A 14769-nucleotide genomic window follows, 5' to 3' on the forward strand; every position below is an offset into this window, starting at 1 on the left:
GCCTGTAGGAAAGACCTATTCGACACCAAACGGTAGATGGCAGTCATTTTAGGAACATATATACAATAGAGGCAGCATCCCAGTGACTGCACACAATATAGACACCATGCCAATGCTACCATATAAGACAGGCACCTTTCCAGGTCATACATACAATACAGGATACAATATACACCATCCTAGTGCCACCATACAATACAGGCACCATCCAAATGACCATCATACAGTACAGTAATACAAAATAGTGGTTGCTTAGATCAACTTAATAGTCTTTCACAGGTGCTTGAAAAGGGAGGTTTACTCTAGACTAGAAAACAATATTCCCCCAGTCCAGTAATAAGATTATATGATAATAGAAATCCAGAGATCTTTGTTGCATATATTTGCAAAGATATGTTTAAGCACTGAGTCACATCAAGGTGTCTCTGTATTGGTGTCTCTAATGCTACCTGATAATAGCACCCACTTTGGGTCATATAATTGCATATTGTAATGCTACATGATAATAGCACATACATTAATTAAGTTGAGAGCCAACTCACCTGGAGGTACCCCAGAGACTTCCAAACAGCGCAACAGGAACCAGCACACACTGCCAATGCTGGTCCCATCCATGCCTCTCAGAAAAGTAACACAAAATAGTGGTTGCTCAGATCAACTTAATAGTCTTTCACAGGTGCTTGAAAAGGGTGGGGTTTACTCGACTACAATAAAAAGAAAAACAATGTTCTCCACCAGCATAAAATACAGACACTATCCCAGTGACTGCCAAACAATGCAGAGAGCATCCCAGTGACCACCATACAATACAGAAAGCACCCCAGTGACTGATGTTACCATCCCAATGATGGCCATACAATGCAGAGAGCATCAGAATGATTGCTATACAATACATATACCATCCATGTGACCTCTATACAATATATACACCTTCCCAGTAATCACAATATAATAAGAATATCCTAATGACTGCCTCATAATGAGCATTTTTGTGTGCGCCATATGGTATCATCATTGACTCCTGCAACATCATAGTAATAATCCCATTCAACATAATTAACCCCTTTATAATAATTCAGTTCTTGATCCCCATTATTAGTTAACCCTGACATTTAAGCCAGTTAATTAACATTAATCCTCTAATAACTTCCTTTAGTCTCACAAAAATCCCTCCCGCATAAGTAACTACATTACATATATTAACACCTTCACCTGAATAATTATTATTATTATCATTTATTTATATGGAGCCACAAGTTTTCCACAATGCCTTACAAAGTACATAAACAAATAGGTGACTAGAGACTTACAATACAATATAATACAATACAATTCAGGACAAGGACATGGATAATATACATTGCTACATTAACGACCATAATACTCACATAAGCAGCAGAGCATAAACAACCAAGTGCTAGGTTCCCTAATGGGGAGTACAAAGTTGATGAAAGTAAAGTAAGGAGAAGCACAATAGGGTAGAGGGCCCTGCTCGTAAGAGCTTACATTCTAAAAGCGACGGGCAGACAAACAGGTGTGACACAGATGGGACAGACAGGGAGGAAGGAACATGTAGTAGCAAGTTAGGATGAGAGCTGGAAGGTTTTAATGAAGTAGTGGGTCTGGAGAGCCTGTTTGAATGATTGTAGAGAAGTGGAGAGTCTACTAAGGAGAGGGAGAAAGTTCCAAAGGAGGGGAGCAGCACAGGCAAAATCTTGGCGGCGGGAGTGGGAGGAAGTAATCAGTGGGCATGAAAGGCAGGCTGACAGGAGAGTGAAGGGAGATGAGATCAGAGATGTAAATAGGAGAAGATTGGGTAAGGGCTTTGTAAGCGAGTGTGAGAACCTTGAATTGGGTTCTGAAAGGGAAGGGGAGCCAGTGGAGGGCTTGTAGGAGAGGGGAGGCAGATGTATAGCGTTTGGAGAGGAAGATGAACCAAGTAGCAGCATTGAGGACAGACTGGAGAGGAAAGAGATGGGATTTGGGGAGACAAGATAGGAGGAGGTTTCAGTAGTCCAATCTGGAGATGACAAGCGAGTGTATGAGGATTTTAGTAGAATCCTGGGTGAGATAGGGTCTGATCTTGGAAACATTATTGAGATGGAAACGATAGGACTACGAGAGGTTCTTGATATGTGGTTTGAAGGAGAGGGATGCGTCCAGGATAGCTCCAAGACAGCGCACTTTGGGGCTAGATGAGATAGTTGTGCCATCAATTGATAAAGAAATAGTGGGAAGTGAGGTTATGTGGGAGGGTGGGAAGACGATCAGCTCAGTATTGGACATGCTAACTTTAAAAAATCGCTGGGACATCCAGGAAGAGATAGCAGAGAGACCATTGCAGATATGAGACAGTAGATAGGGGTAGAGATCAGGGGAGGAAATGTAGATCTGAGTGTCATCAGCATAAAGATGATAATGGAGGTCAAAAGAGCTGATGAGTTCACCTAGAGAGGATGTATAGAGGGAGAATAGGAGTGGTCCAAGAACAGAACCTTGGGGAACACCTACTGTAAGAGGCTGTGGGGGGAAAGAGAAGTCATGAGAGGAAACAGAGAAGGATCGGTCAGAGAGGTAGGAGGACAGCCAGGAGAAGGCAGTGTCATGTAGACCAAGGGAGTGAAGGATTTTCATGAGGAGTGGGTGGTCCACAGTATCAAAAGCAGCAAAGAGGTCAAGGAGAATGAGCAGAGAGTAGTGGCCCTTGGATTTGGAAGCAAGGGGGTCGTTGCTGACTTTTGTGAGGGCAGTTTCAGTGGAGTGGATAGAATGGAAGCCAGACTGAAAAGGGATAAGGAGGAGTGAGAGGAAAGAAAGGCGGTAAGGCGTTTGTAAACAATACGCTCAAGGAATTTGGAGGCAAGAGGGAGGAGAGAGATGGGTCGGTAGTTAGAGAGAATTTTAGAATCAAGGTAGGTTTATTAAGAATGGGGGACACAAGGGCATTCTTGAATGCAGAAGGGACAGTGCCAGATGAGAGGGAGAGATTAAGAAGGTGGGCAAGATGGGAGCAGGCTGAAGGAGAGAGGTAGGGGAGAATGCGGGAGGATCAATGGGGGAGGTGGAAGGGGGGGAGAACCGGATGAGGGGCATGACTTCCTCTCCAGATACAGGGGAGAAGGATGTCAGAGTCGATGAAATGGATGGGGAGCGGTGATCCGGGAAAGGAGGAGGTGGAGAGCTTGGGAACTGGTTGGATATGGTGTCCTGATGTATGGAATCAATTTTAGATGTAAAGCAGGTAGCAAAGTTAAGGGCAGAGACCGAGGAGGGGAGACGAGGATGGGGTGGGCAGAGGAGGGAGTTGAAGGTGGTGAAGAGATGCTGTGGATTTGAGGACTGGGAGAAGATGAGGTTCTTGAAATATGACTGTTTAGAGAGGGAAAGGGCAGCACTGTAGGATGAGAGGATAAATTTGAAATTTATATAATCTGCCTTAGAGCGTGATCTTCTCCACTGTCGCTTGGCGGTCCGTGAACACTTTTGCAGGTATCTGGTGCATTTGGAATGCCAGGGTTTAGGTATGGATCTGAGTAATGATCGCTGGAGCAACAAAGGGCCTGATTTGGAGGTAGATGCTAATGCGTACGCAGCTGCACTTTCCCACGCTCGCAGCTGTGAAAATATGCTATGTCAGCAAAGATCACCCAAGTATAAATACGCCCACTGCTACCTTCGTACTTGCATGCGCGATCGCATGCACGCATAAATATCAGTAACATCGAAGGACATCGGCAGCCATTTTACCCTTGCGGCAGGTCAGACCTGCCACAGCCTAGGGAGCATTTCTGCCACGCAGGGCTGTGTATGCACTTGCAGTGGCTAATTTATGCACATAATGGCGTTCAAATGCCCAGACACACCTGCGTTTCCTTAACCATCCCCCGTCAACACCCCCAAATGGTCACTTCCTGTAAATCAATCTGCAATGGGAATCCATGGTCTGCGAGCTCGCACGGCGATCGCTGTGGGTTCGCACATCTGCCTTCACGCACGCGCACTGCAATGCATACGCATGCGGAATGGCAAACAATCGCTCAGTCTGCGTGGAAATTGCAATAGCATCCACCTCTGAATCAGGCCCAAAGTCAAGAGCAGAAGTAAGGGAGGCATGGTATAGGGAAGCAGCTTGTTCAGGGCAGGAGAGAGAGAGGATAGGGGAGAAAAGTGAGTCAAGCAGGGAAGAAAACAAACGGTGTAGATAGCCTCAATGTTGCGCTTAGTGATGGTGGCTTTAGGAGGTAAAGGAGGGGAAGGAGAGAGGAATAGTTTAAAATAGAGAATATAATATAACCCTATCACCATAACTAAGCTAACCCTCTGATTTTTAAATTACCTTTCCTCATTTATACATATTTCTCATCTCCCACCTTTCTCACCTGTTGCTGAGCCACATTTCTTCTATTTGGTGGCAATGCTGCTCCTGTTGCTGTTGCCACACAGTGCAGCCATAGTATAGAGGTCCTGCCGTGGCTGTGGACAGCGGACTCCTGTATGGCCCCTACAAAGGAAGGTATAAAGGGAAGCACTGTATGCATCCCACACTGGTCCCTGACAAGCAGTACATACATCTTTAAAAAACAGTGAATAAACATGAATAATATTAAAAAAAAATACATAAGGCAGATGGATGGCCCCTTGAGGCCAACGGTCCACACTAACATAACAGTGATGTAATACAGAGAGCTTTTCAGTGCAATATAATGCAGAGAACATTGCAGCAACTGCGATTTAATAACATAGAGAGCATCACTGACCACTATACAATGCAGAGTACATTGCAGTGACCGCTATATATTGCAGAAAACATCACAGTGATCGCCATATAATGCAGAGAACATCATAGTGCATGCTGGAATACAGTCAAGAGTGATAATGTCAACATTAATAAAGCTTACGTTCATGATGTTCACATGATTAAAATGTCGACATTGACAGAATGTTGACATTGGGCCTGATTCAGTACGGATCACTACTGCGATTGCAATAGCAATTATGCACACAGTCCCACTGCAATGGTATGCTAATGTCTCCAATTGCAATGCCATACGCAGACTAACATAAGGACGCCCCCCTTTACCTTACACACATCCGTAATACTTAGCAAGACTGTGAAAACATCACGTACAATCGCAGCCTCACGCACACTTGCACAAGGTCTGACCTTGCTCAGAAATTGCTAACCTCATTGCACGCAGTGCAAGCCCCAGCTGTGTATGGCATCTTAGTGGCTAATTTCTGCACGCCCCTGTAATGGCGTTCAAATGCACTGACACGCCTGCATTTCTCCGACCACCCTCCCGTCGCCACCCCCAAACAATGCTTCCTGTCAATCACTCTGCGATGGGTCTGCATAGTCCCTGCAATCGCAGTCCCGATGACAGTGGTGTGTTCGCGCACACGCACTGCCATGCATACGTATGCAAACTACGCAACAATCGCTGTTGCGATTGCTGCTGCATCAAGCCCATTGTCATAATGACATTTGCATTATACTTAGGGTTAGCCTTAGGGTTAGGGTTACCATTTGGGTTAGAGTTGATGGTGTCGACATTCAGCATGTCGATGTGTTCATGTTGATATAACAACCATGTGTATATTGTCATGTCTATCTAATGAAAGCCGACATTTTGACATAATATACAACACCCGTGACCACCATATAGTACATAGTACATCACGGTGACCTCGATATAAAAAATATCACTCTGAGACAATTCTGCACTCTCAACTGTATAACAATGCACAGCCTCGCCTCCCAGCACCAGCGTGTTAGTGGGCACATCAAACCTATACAATATCAGTACTCCAGACAGCTGCCCATTCATGCCACAGCTGTTGATTTGGGACCCATTTTGTCCCTTACTGTAGCAGTTAGCAGAATAATGTAAGTTGTAGAATTTGTAGTTGGGTTTAAGACTAGCGTGATATTGGTTATGAGATGTCTGTAATGGAATGTGACTGAAATGGAGGCTGAGAATTGCTTCTTTTCTTAAGTGTAATTTACTCATTCCCATGAATTCATGGTTTAAATATTTTCCTTGGAAGTTTTTCCTGGCAGTTTTCCAAATAACACAGAATGTAACTTTTGGTATCTGTTACAGTACTTTAGTTTGAAAGATATATGCCCATCATGTTTAACTTTTCATCCAAAACAAAACAAAGGTGATCAAATGGAAGGCAAAAATAAATCTATAAAATGTTGTCCAATTTGCCATAAGAGGGTGCGTATTGGCAATCATGCAAATGTGACTTTTCTCTCTTGAGTCTAAAATACATTTTTAAAATTGTTATTGAAAGTATCAAAAGCCTAACAACAGGATTAAAAATAAACAATTACAGAAAAAAATGCATTTAGACAAAATAACATGTAATGTATTACCCAGGCAGGGGTCTCTGTAGGAGCCACGGAATGCAGGGCAGGAATAACCATGCCCTCTGCAATGCCGTGACCATACACCCACAGTAAGTAGTGAACGTCCCCTGTGGCCATGCCCCCCAGCACCCGGGCTCGCTGGAGCTGAGTGCAACTGGAAAGTTCAAGGTGCGTCCCATTGAAAGTTTATTATATATATGAGCAGGCAAGCAATAAAATAATCTCAACTTAAAGAACAAAATCTCAAGTTATTTATGGGAGGAAACCAAAGAATCAAGAGAAAAGCCACGCATGGGGATAATGCAGATGGGTCCTCATTCACTGTGGCTTCAGTCATGACAAACAGCCCCTTTTGGCACGCCAGGTCTCATATGAAAAGGCCTTGCCAAGCGTCTTTCTTGCTCAAAATGTGCATCTTAATTGCATAAATAAAACAACTGTAGGCCATAAAACTGCATTTCTACCTTGCACTGATCAATTTGATGTGCGACATTTGCATATCTGTGTATGACTGAGGGGGTGATTCAGCAGAGGGCAGAATTGAGGAGCCGCACAGAACGAGCTTTGCAATTCCATCCTTGTTAAAAATGTAAATGCAGCAGGAGGTGTCTAACTGAGGTCGCAGCCTGGGATCACCATTGCAACCGTCAGTCACGATGTTGGATGGCGCCTGCAGGCTGAGCAAGCCTCACATTACGCAGGCTGGCCAGCTTGTGAGGCCAGGAATCTGTATCCATGGACGCAGGTCCTGGCCTTACAACTCCCGGAAAATGAGGGGGACACTCCCCCGTTTCCGGTTATGCAGGCCTTCCCTGCACCGCCCCATAAACGCAGCTGCCTGTCCATCAAGCAATGGATACGGGAGCCTACGTGCGATCATGCAGAACCCGTTCTGCATATGCGCAGAATGGGTCCTGCGCACACGCAGATTCCTGATAATAGGAATCTGCGTACAGCAGTGCACGTCACAATCCAGACCCGTGTCTGAATCTGTTTACTATGCAGCAGCCCGGCTATTTCTAACGCCAGGTTCCCTTGTGCTTCATCTGTGACTTTGTACATGCTTACCACTAATTCCGGTGCAGTTACAGTCCCAGCCCAGCATCTCTAGAACACTTTCAGTGCTGTTTCACTGCGTCTACGATGGAGATTTGAAAGGAAAAAGCTGGCACACTACACCTCTTGGAGCTGTTCATTCGCATTGAGTGTCTTTCACCATATGGTGTATAGACACTAGATGTATAAGGACACATCTGTATACAAACTCCACACTGATAGAGCCTCGGTGGGAATGAAACCAAGTACCTCAGTGCTGTGATGCAGCAAGCTAATCAGTACTGCACTGTGCTTATTTCATATTTAAGAGGGAACAACCCAGAGATGCACAACTACTCTCATCAGTTAAACATTCTGAAACCTGCTAAAGTCACCATCTTAGCCTGCACATTGTGTGTTTCTTCTAGGGGTGAGCGGGTTCGGATTTCTGAAATCCGAACCCCCCCGAGCCCCCCCGATCCGAGTCCGATCCGAGTCAGGCTCGACTTTTCCCGCCTGACTCGGATCTGACATCGAGGCAAAACGTCATCATCCCGCCTTCCGAGTCTCGCGGGTTTTGGATCCTATATAAGGTACCCGCGTCGGCGCCATTTTCTCACTCGGCTGTGGACAGTGAAGAGGGAGGGTGGGAGTTAGTGCTGTGTAGTGTAGTGTAGTGTAGTGCTGCTGTTGTCCACTACTTCAAAGTCCATAGGGGCTGGCTGTGTTGTGCTGTGCTGCTGTTGTTAATAGGGGCTGTGTCCACTACTTCAAAGTCCATAGGGGCTGGCTGGACTGTGTTGTGCAGTCAGTTCCAAAGTCCTGTGCAGTGTCCCAGTCCTAAAGGGGTGCTGTAGTGTTGTCCAGGGGGTGCTCTGTCCATCAGGGGTGCTCCCCCCAAGTGCTAAAAAAATAATATATTTTCTGTGTTTGTGAATTGTGTGCGCAGTAGCCGCACGTGCATCAACAAAGTAGTGCCAAGCGTGCGCCTGTGTCATAAGTAAAGGGCCGGCTGGCTTGACCGTTAAGGGTGCTGTAACCCCCGAAAGTACACTCCAGTCCAAACCAAAAAAAAAATTATTTTCTGTGTTTGTGAATTGTGTGCGCAGTAGCCGCACGTGCATCAACAAAGTAGTGCCAAGCGTGCGCCTGTGTCATAAGTAAAGGGCCGGCTGGCTTGACCGTTAAGGGTGCTGTAACCCCCGAAAGTACACTCCAGTCCAAACCTAAAAAAAAATTATTTTCTGTGTTTGTGAATTGTGTGCGCAGTAGCCGCACGTGCATCAACAAAGTAGTGCCAAGCGTGCGCCTGTGTCATAAGTAAAGGGCCGGCTGGCTTGACCGTTAAAGGGTGCTGTAACCCCCGAAAGTACACTCCAGTCCAAACCAAAAAAAAATTATTTTCTGTGTTTGTTAATTGTGTGCGCAGTAGCCGCACGTGCATCAACAAAGTAGTGCCAAGCGTGCGCCTGTGTCATAAGTAAAGGGCCGGCTGGCTTGACCGTTAAGGGTGCTGTAACCCCCGAAAGTACACTCCAGTCCAAACCTAAAAAAAAATTATTTTCTGTGTTTGTGAATTGTGTGCGCAGTAGCCGCACGTGCATCAACAAAGTAGTGCCAAGAGTGCCCCTGTGTCATAAGTAAAGGGCCGGCTGGCTTGACCGTTAAAGGGTGCTGTAACCCCCGAAAGTACACTCCAGTCCAAACCAAAAAAAAATTATTTTCTGTGTTTGTGAATTGTGTGCGCAGTAGCCGCACGTGCATCAACAAAGTAGTGCCAAGCGTGCGCCTGTGTCATAAGTAAAGGGCCGGCTGGCTTGACCGTTAAAGGGTGCTGTAACCCCCGAAAGTACACTCCAGTCCAAACCTAAAAAAAAATTATTTTCTGTGTTTGTGAATTGTGTGCGCAGTAGCCGCACGTGCATCAACAAAGTAGTGCCAAGAGTGCGCCTGTGTCATAAGTAAAGGGCCGGCTGGCTTGACCGTTAAAGGGTACTGTAACCCCCGAAAGTACACTCCAGTCCAAACCAAAAAAAAATTATTTTCTGTGTTTGTGAATTGTGTGCGCAGTAGCCGCACGTGCATCAACAAAGTAGTGCCAAGCGTGCGCCTGTGTCATAAGTAAAGGGCCGGCTGGCTTGACCGTTAAAGGGTGCTGTAACCCCTGAAAGTACACTCCAGTCCAAACCAAAAAAAAATTATTTTCTGTGTTTGTGAATTGTGTGCGCAGTAGCCGCACGTGCATCAACAAAGTAGTGCCAAGCGTGCGCCTGTGTCATAAGTAAAGGGCCGGCTGGCTTGACCGTTAAGGGTGCTGTAACTCCCGAAAGTACACTCCAGTCCAAACCAAAAAAAAAATTATTTTCTGTGTTTGTGAATTGTGTGCGCAGTAGCCGCACGTGCATCAACAAAGTAGTGCCAAGCGTGCGCCTGTGTCATAAGTAAAGGGCCGGCTGGCTTGACCGTTAAGGGTGCTGTAACCCCCGAAAGTACACTCCAGTCCAAACCAAAAAAAAAATTATTTTCTGTGTTTGTGAATTGTGTGCGCAGTAGCCGCACGTGCATCAACAAAGTAGTGCCAAGCGTGCGCCTGTGTCATAAGTAAAGGGCCGGCTGGCTTGACCGTTAAGGGTGCTGTAACCCCCGAAAGTACACTCCAGTCCAAACCTAAAAAAAAATTATTTTCTGTGTTTGTGAATTGTGTGCGCAGTAGCCGCACGTGCATCAACAAAGTAGTGCCAAGCGTGCGCCTGTGTCATAAGTAAAGGGCCGGCTGGCTTGACCGTTAAAGGGTGCTGTAAGCCCCGAAAGTACACTCCAGTCCAAACCAAAAAAAAATTATTTTCTGTGTTTGTGAATTGTGTGCGCAGTAGCCGCACGTGCATCAACAAAGTAGTGCCAAGCGTGCGCCTGTGTCATAAGTAAAGGGCCGGCTGGCTTGACCGTTAAAGGGTGCTGTAACCCCCAAAGTACACTCCAGTCCAAACCAAAAAAAAATTATTTTCTGTGTTTGTGAATTGTGTGCGCAGTAGCCGCACGTGCATCAACAAAGTAGTGCCAAGAGTGCGCCTGTGTCATAAGTAAAGGGCCGGCTGGCTTGACCGTTAAAGGGTGCTGTAACCCACAAAGTACACTAAAGTCCGAACCAAAAAAAAATTTATTTTCTGTGTTTAGCCGCACGTATATATCAAATCGATATAACATAAATGGAGGACCAAACTTTCTCCGATAAAAATAAAATAGAGAAAGATCAAGAACCACTTCCTCCTAGTGCTGAAGCTGCTGCCACTAGTCATGACATAGACGATAACATGCCATCAACGTCGTCTGCCAAGGCCGATGCCCAATGTCATAGTAGAGGGCACATACAATCCCAAATGGCAAAGTTCAGGAAAATGACCTTGAAAAAGACATTTAAATCAGCTGAAGAGAAACGTAAACTTGCCAATATGCCATTTACGACACGGAGTGGCAAGGAACGGCTAAGGTCGATCCCTAGTATGTTCATGACTAGTGGTTCAGCTTCACATGACGATGGAAGCACTCCTCCCACTAAAAAAATCAAAAGAGTTAAGCTGGCAAAAGCACAGCGAAGAACTGTGCTTTCTAAGAAGATATCACAAATCCCCAAAGAGAGTCCAAGTGTGGTGGTGGTTGCGATGCCTGACCTTCCCAGCACTGGACGGGAAGAGGTGGCTCTTTCCACCATTTGCACGCCCCCTGCAAGTGCTGAAAGGAGCACCCACAGTCCACTTGCTGATATGCAAATTGAAGATGTCACTGTTGAAGTACAACAGGATGAGGATACTGGTGTAGCTGGCGCTGAGGAGGAAGTTGGCGAGGAGGATTCTGATGGTGATGTGGTTTGTTTAAATCAGGCTCCGGGGGAGACAGTTGTTGTCCGTGGGATGAAAAAGCCCATCACGGTCATGCCTGGGCAGAAGACCAAACATTCCACCTCTTTGGTCTGGCAATATTTCTATCCAAATCCGGACAACAACTGTCTTGCCATATGTACCATATGTAAAGGTGAAATAAGTAGGGGTAGGGACGTCAACCACCTAGGAACATCCTCCCTTATACGGCACCTGCAGCGCGTTCATAAAAAGTTACTGTCAAGTTCAGAAACTTTGGCTCAGACCGTAAGCAGTCCAGGGACACCTAAATCCCGTTGTCCTGTTGTATCCAAGCGCCTGCAAACCACACCGTCAACTCCCTCCTCGTCAATTTCCTCCTTAGTCAGGATCGGAAGTAGTCCTGCAGGCCATATCACTGGCATGACTGACTCTCCTATCCGGGATTCCTCCGGAGGATCCTGCATTGCTACGCCTACTGCTGCCGCTGCTGCTGTTGCTGCTGCTGCTGGGAGTCGTTCATCATCCCAGAGAGGAAGTAGGAACACCACTACTTTTACTAAACAATTGACCCTCCAACAGTCCTTAGCGAGGAGGATGAAGTACGACAGCAGTCATCCTGAAGCAAAACGTATAACTGAGGCCTTGACTGCTATGTTGGTGTTAGACGTGCGTCCGGTATCCGCCATTAGTGCAGTGGGATTTAGACAATTGATGGAGGTAGTGTGTCCCCGGTTCCAAATCCCGTCTAGATTCCACTTCACTAGGCAGGCGATACCGAGACTGTACAGAAACGTCAGAAAAAGTGTCCTCAGTGTCCTGAAAAATGCCGTTGTACACAATGTCCACTTAACCACGGACATGTGGACAAGTGGAACAGGGCAGACTAAGGACTATATGACTGTGACAGCCCACTGGGTAGATGTATCACCTTACGCAGCAACAGCAGCAGCGTCACCAGTAGCAGCATCTCAGAAACGCCAGCTCGTTACAAGGCAGGCTACGCTGTGTATCACCGGTTTCAGTAAGAGGCACACCGCCGACAACCTCTTAGAGAAACTGAGGGAAATCATCGCCCAGTGGCTTACCCCACTTAGACTCTCCTGGGGATTTGTGATATCTGACAACGCCACCAATATTGTGCGGGCATTACATCTGGGCAAATTCCAGCACGTCCCATGTTTTGCTCACACAATAAACTTGGTGGTGCAGAATTTTCTGAAAAGCGACAGGGGCGTGCAGGAGACGCTTTGGGTGGCCCGAAAAATTTCTGGCCACTTTCGCCATTCAGCGACTGCGTGCCGAAGACTGGAGCGCCAGCAAACACTCTTGAACCTGCCCCGCCATCACCTGAAGCAAGAGGTTGTGACGCGGTGGAACTCAACCCTCTATATGCTTCAGAGGATGGAGGAGCAGCAAAAGGCCATACAAGCCTATACATCCACCTATGACATAGGCAAAGGAGGGGGTATGCACCTGACTCAAGCGCAGTGGAGAATGATTTCCGTGTTGTGCAAGGTTCTTCAGCCCTTCGAACTTGCCACACGTGAAGTCAGTTCAGACACTGCCAGCTTGAGTCAGGTCATTCCCCTCATCAGGCTTTTGCAGAAGCAGCTGGAGAAAGTGAAGGAGGAGCTAAGACGGAGCGATTCCGCTCGGCATGTGGGACTTGTGGATGAAGCCCTTCATTCGCTTTGCCAGGATTCCAGGGTGGTCAATCTGTTGAAATCAGACCACTACATTTTGGCCACCGTGCTCGATCCTAGGTTTAAAGCCTATGTGGTGTCTCTCTTTCCGGCCGACACAAGCCTGCAGAGGTGCAAAGACCTGCTGGTGAACACACTGTCAGCTGAAGCGGAACGTGACACGTCAACGGCTCCTTCTTCATTTTCTCCCGCAACTGGGGCTGCCAGGAAAAAACTTAGGTATCCTAAGCAACCCGCTGGCGGTGATGCAGGGCAGGCAGGACCAAGTTTGGACATCTGGTCCGGACTGAAGGACCTGGCAACAATTTCTGACATGTCTACTGTCACTGCATATGATACTGTCACCATTGACAGAATGGTGGAGGATTACATCGGTGACAGCATCCAAGTAGGCATGTCAGACAGTCCATACCTGTACTGGCAGGAAAAAGAGGCAATTTGGAGGCCCCTGTACAAACTGGCTCTATTTTACCTGAGTTGCCCCCCCTCCAGTGTGTACTCCGAAAGAGTGTTTAGTGCAGCCGGGAACCTTGTCAGCGAAAGGCGTAGGAGGTTGCTTCCACAGAATGTGGAGAAGATGATGTTCATCAAAATGAATTATCAGCTCTTCCAGGGAGACCAGCCTCCAGAAGGTACAGAGGGACCTGTGGTGGTGGATTCAAGTGGGGACGAGTTAATACTTTGTGAGGATGAGGATGTACACACTGAAGAGGGTGAGGAATCGGTGGATGAGGAGGATGAGGATGACATCTTGCCTCCGTAGAGCCAGTTTGTGCAGGGACACATTAATTGCCAGCTTGTTTTGTGGGGGCCCAAACGAACCAATCATTTCAGCCACAGTTGTGTGGCAGACCCTGGCGCTGAAATGATTGATTTGTTAAAGTGTGCATGTCCTGTTTATACAACATAAGGGTGGGTGGGAGGTCCCAAGGACAATTCCATCTTGCACCTCTTTTTTTCTTTGCATTATGTACAGTTTGGGGCCTAGTTTTTCTAACTGCCATCCTGCCTGCCACTGCAGTGTCACTCCTAGATGGGTCACGTGTTTGTGCCGCCCACTCGTGTCGCTTAGCATAGTCATCCAGCTACCTCGGTGCAACCTTTTGGACATAAAAACACTATTGTGAGGTGTGAGGTGTTCAGAATAGACTGGAAATGAGTGGAAATTAAGGTTATTGAGGTTAATAATAGCATAGGAGCAGAAAAACCTACAAATTCTGTGATTTTAGCTGTTTTTATGCTTTTTTTCAAAAAAATACAGATCCAAAACACAAAACCCAGAACCCAAAACACGGAAGGGTGGTTTTGGCAAAACCAATCCAGATCCAAAACACGAAGAAAGATCCAGATCCAAAACCAAAACACAAAACACGAAAAGTGGCCGGTGCACACCCCTAGTTTCTTCATAAAAGAAATATCAAAAGTAGGAGAATGACATCACAAAACGCAATTGTCGTGGTGGCTTTTTTCCACTTTTGACATTCTTTTAGGGTTCATTCAATTTGAAGTGATAGCTGCAAATTGCTGTGTCCTGACCATTTTTTCGGCAACTCACAACCACCAACATTGTGTTAAGTTGCTAGAAATTCCGGGTGATGTGAGCACCTGCAAATGTAATAATCCAGAAACAATCAAAGGAATATGGTCACTCGCAGTGTTTGTTCTTTAACATTGATGAAAGGTGATTTGCTCTATTTTTTATTCTTCTTTCTGCCAGTGGAGAGACAAGTTATCTCTTCACCTTAATCAGTAGTTCACACAATGAGGTAAACCAATATGTTTATTATATATTTTTTAG

The sequence above is a fragment of the Taudactylus pleione genome, unplaced genomic scaffold (genome assembly GCF_031769625.1).
Source record: "Taudactylus pleione unplaced genomic scaffold, aTauple2 ptg000019l, whole genome shotgun sequence".
Lineage (NCBI taxonomy): Eukaryota > Metazoa > Chordata > Amphibia > Anura > Myobatrachidae > Taudactylus > Taudactylus pleione.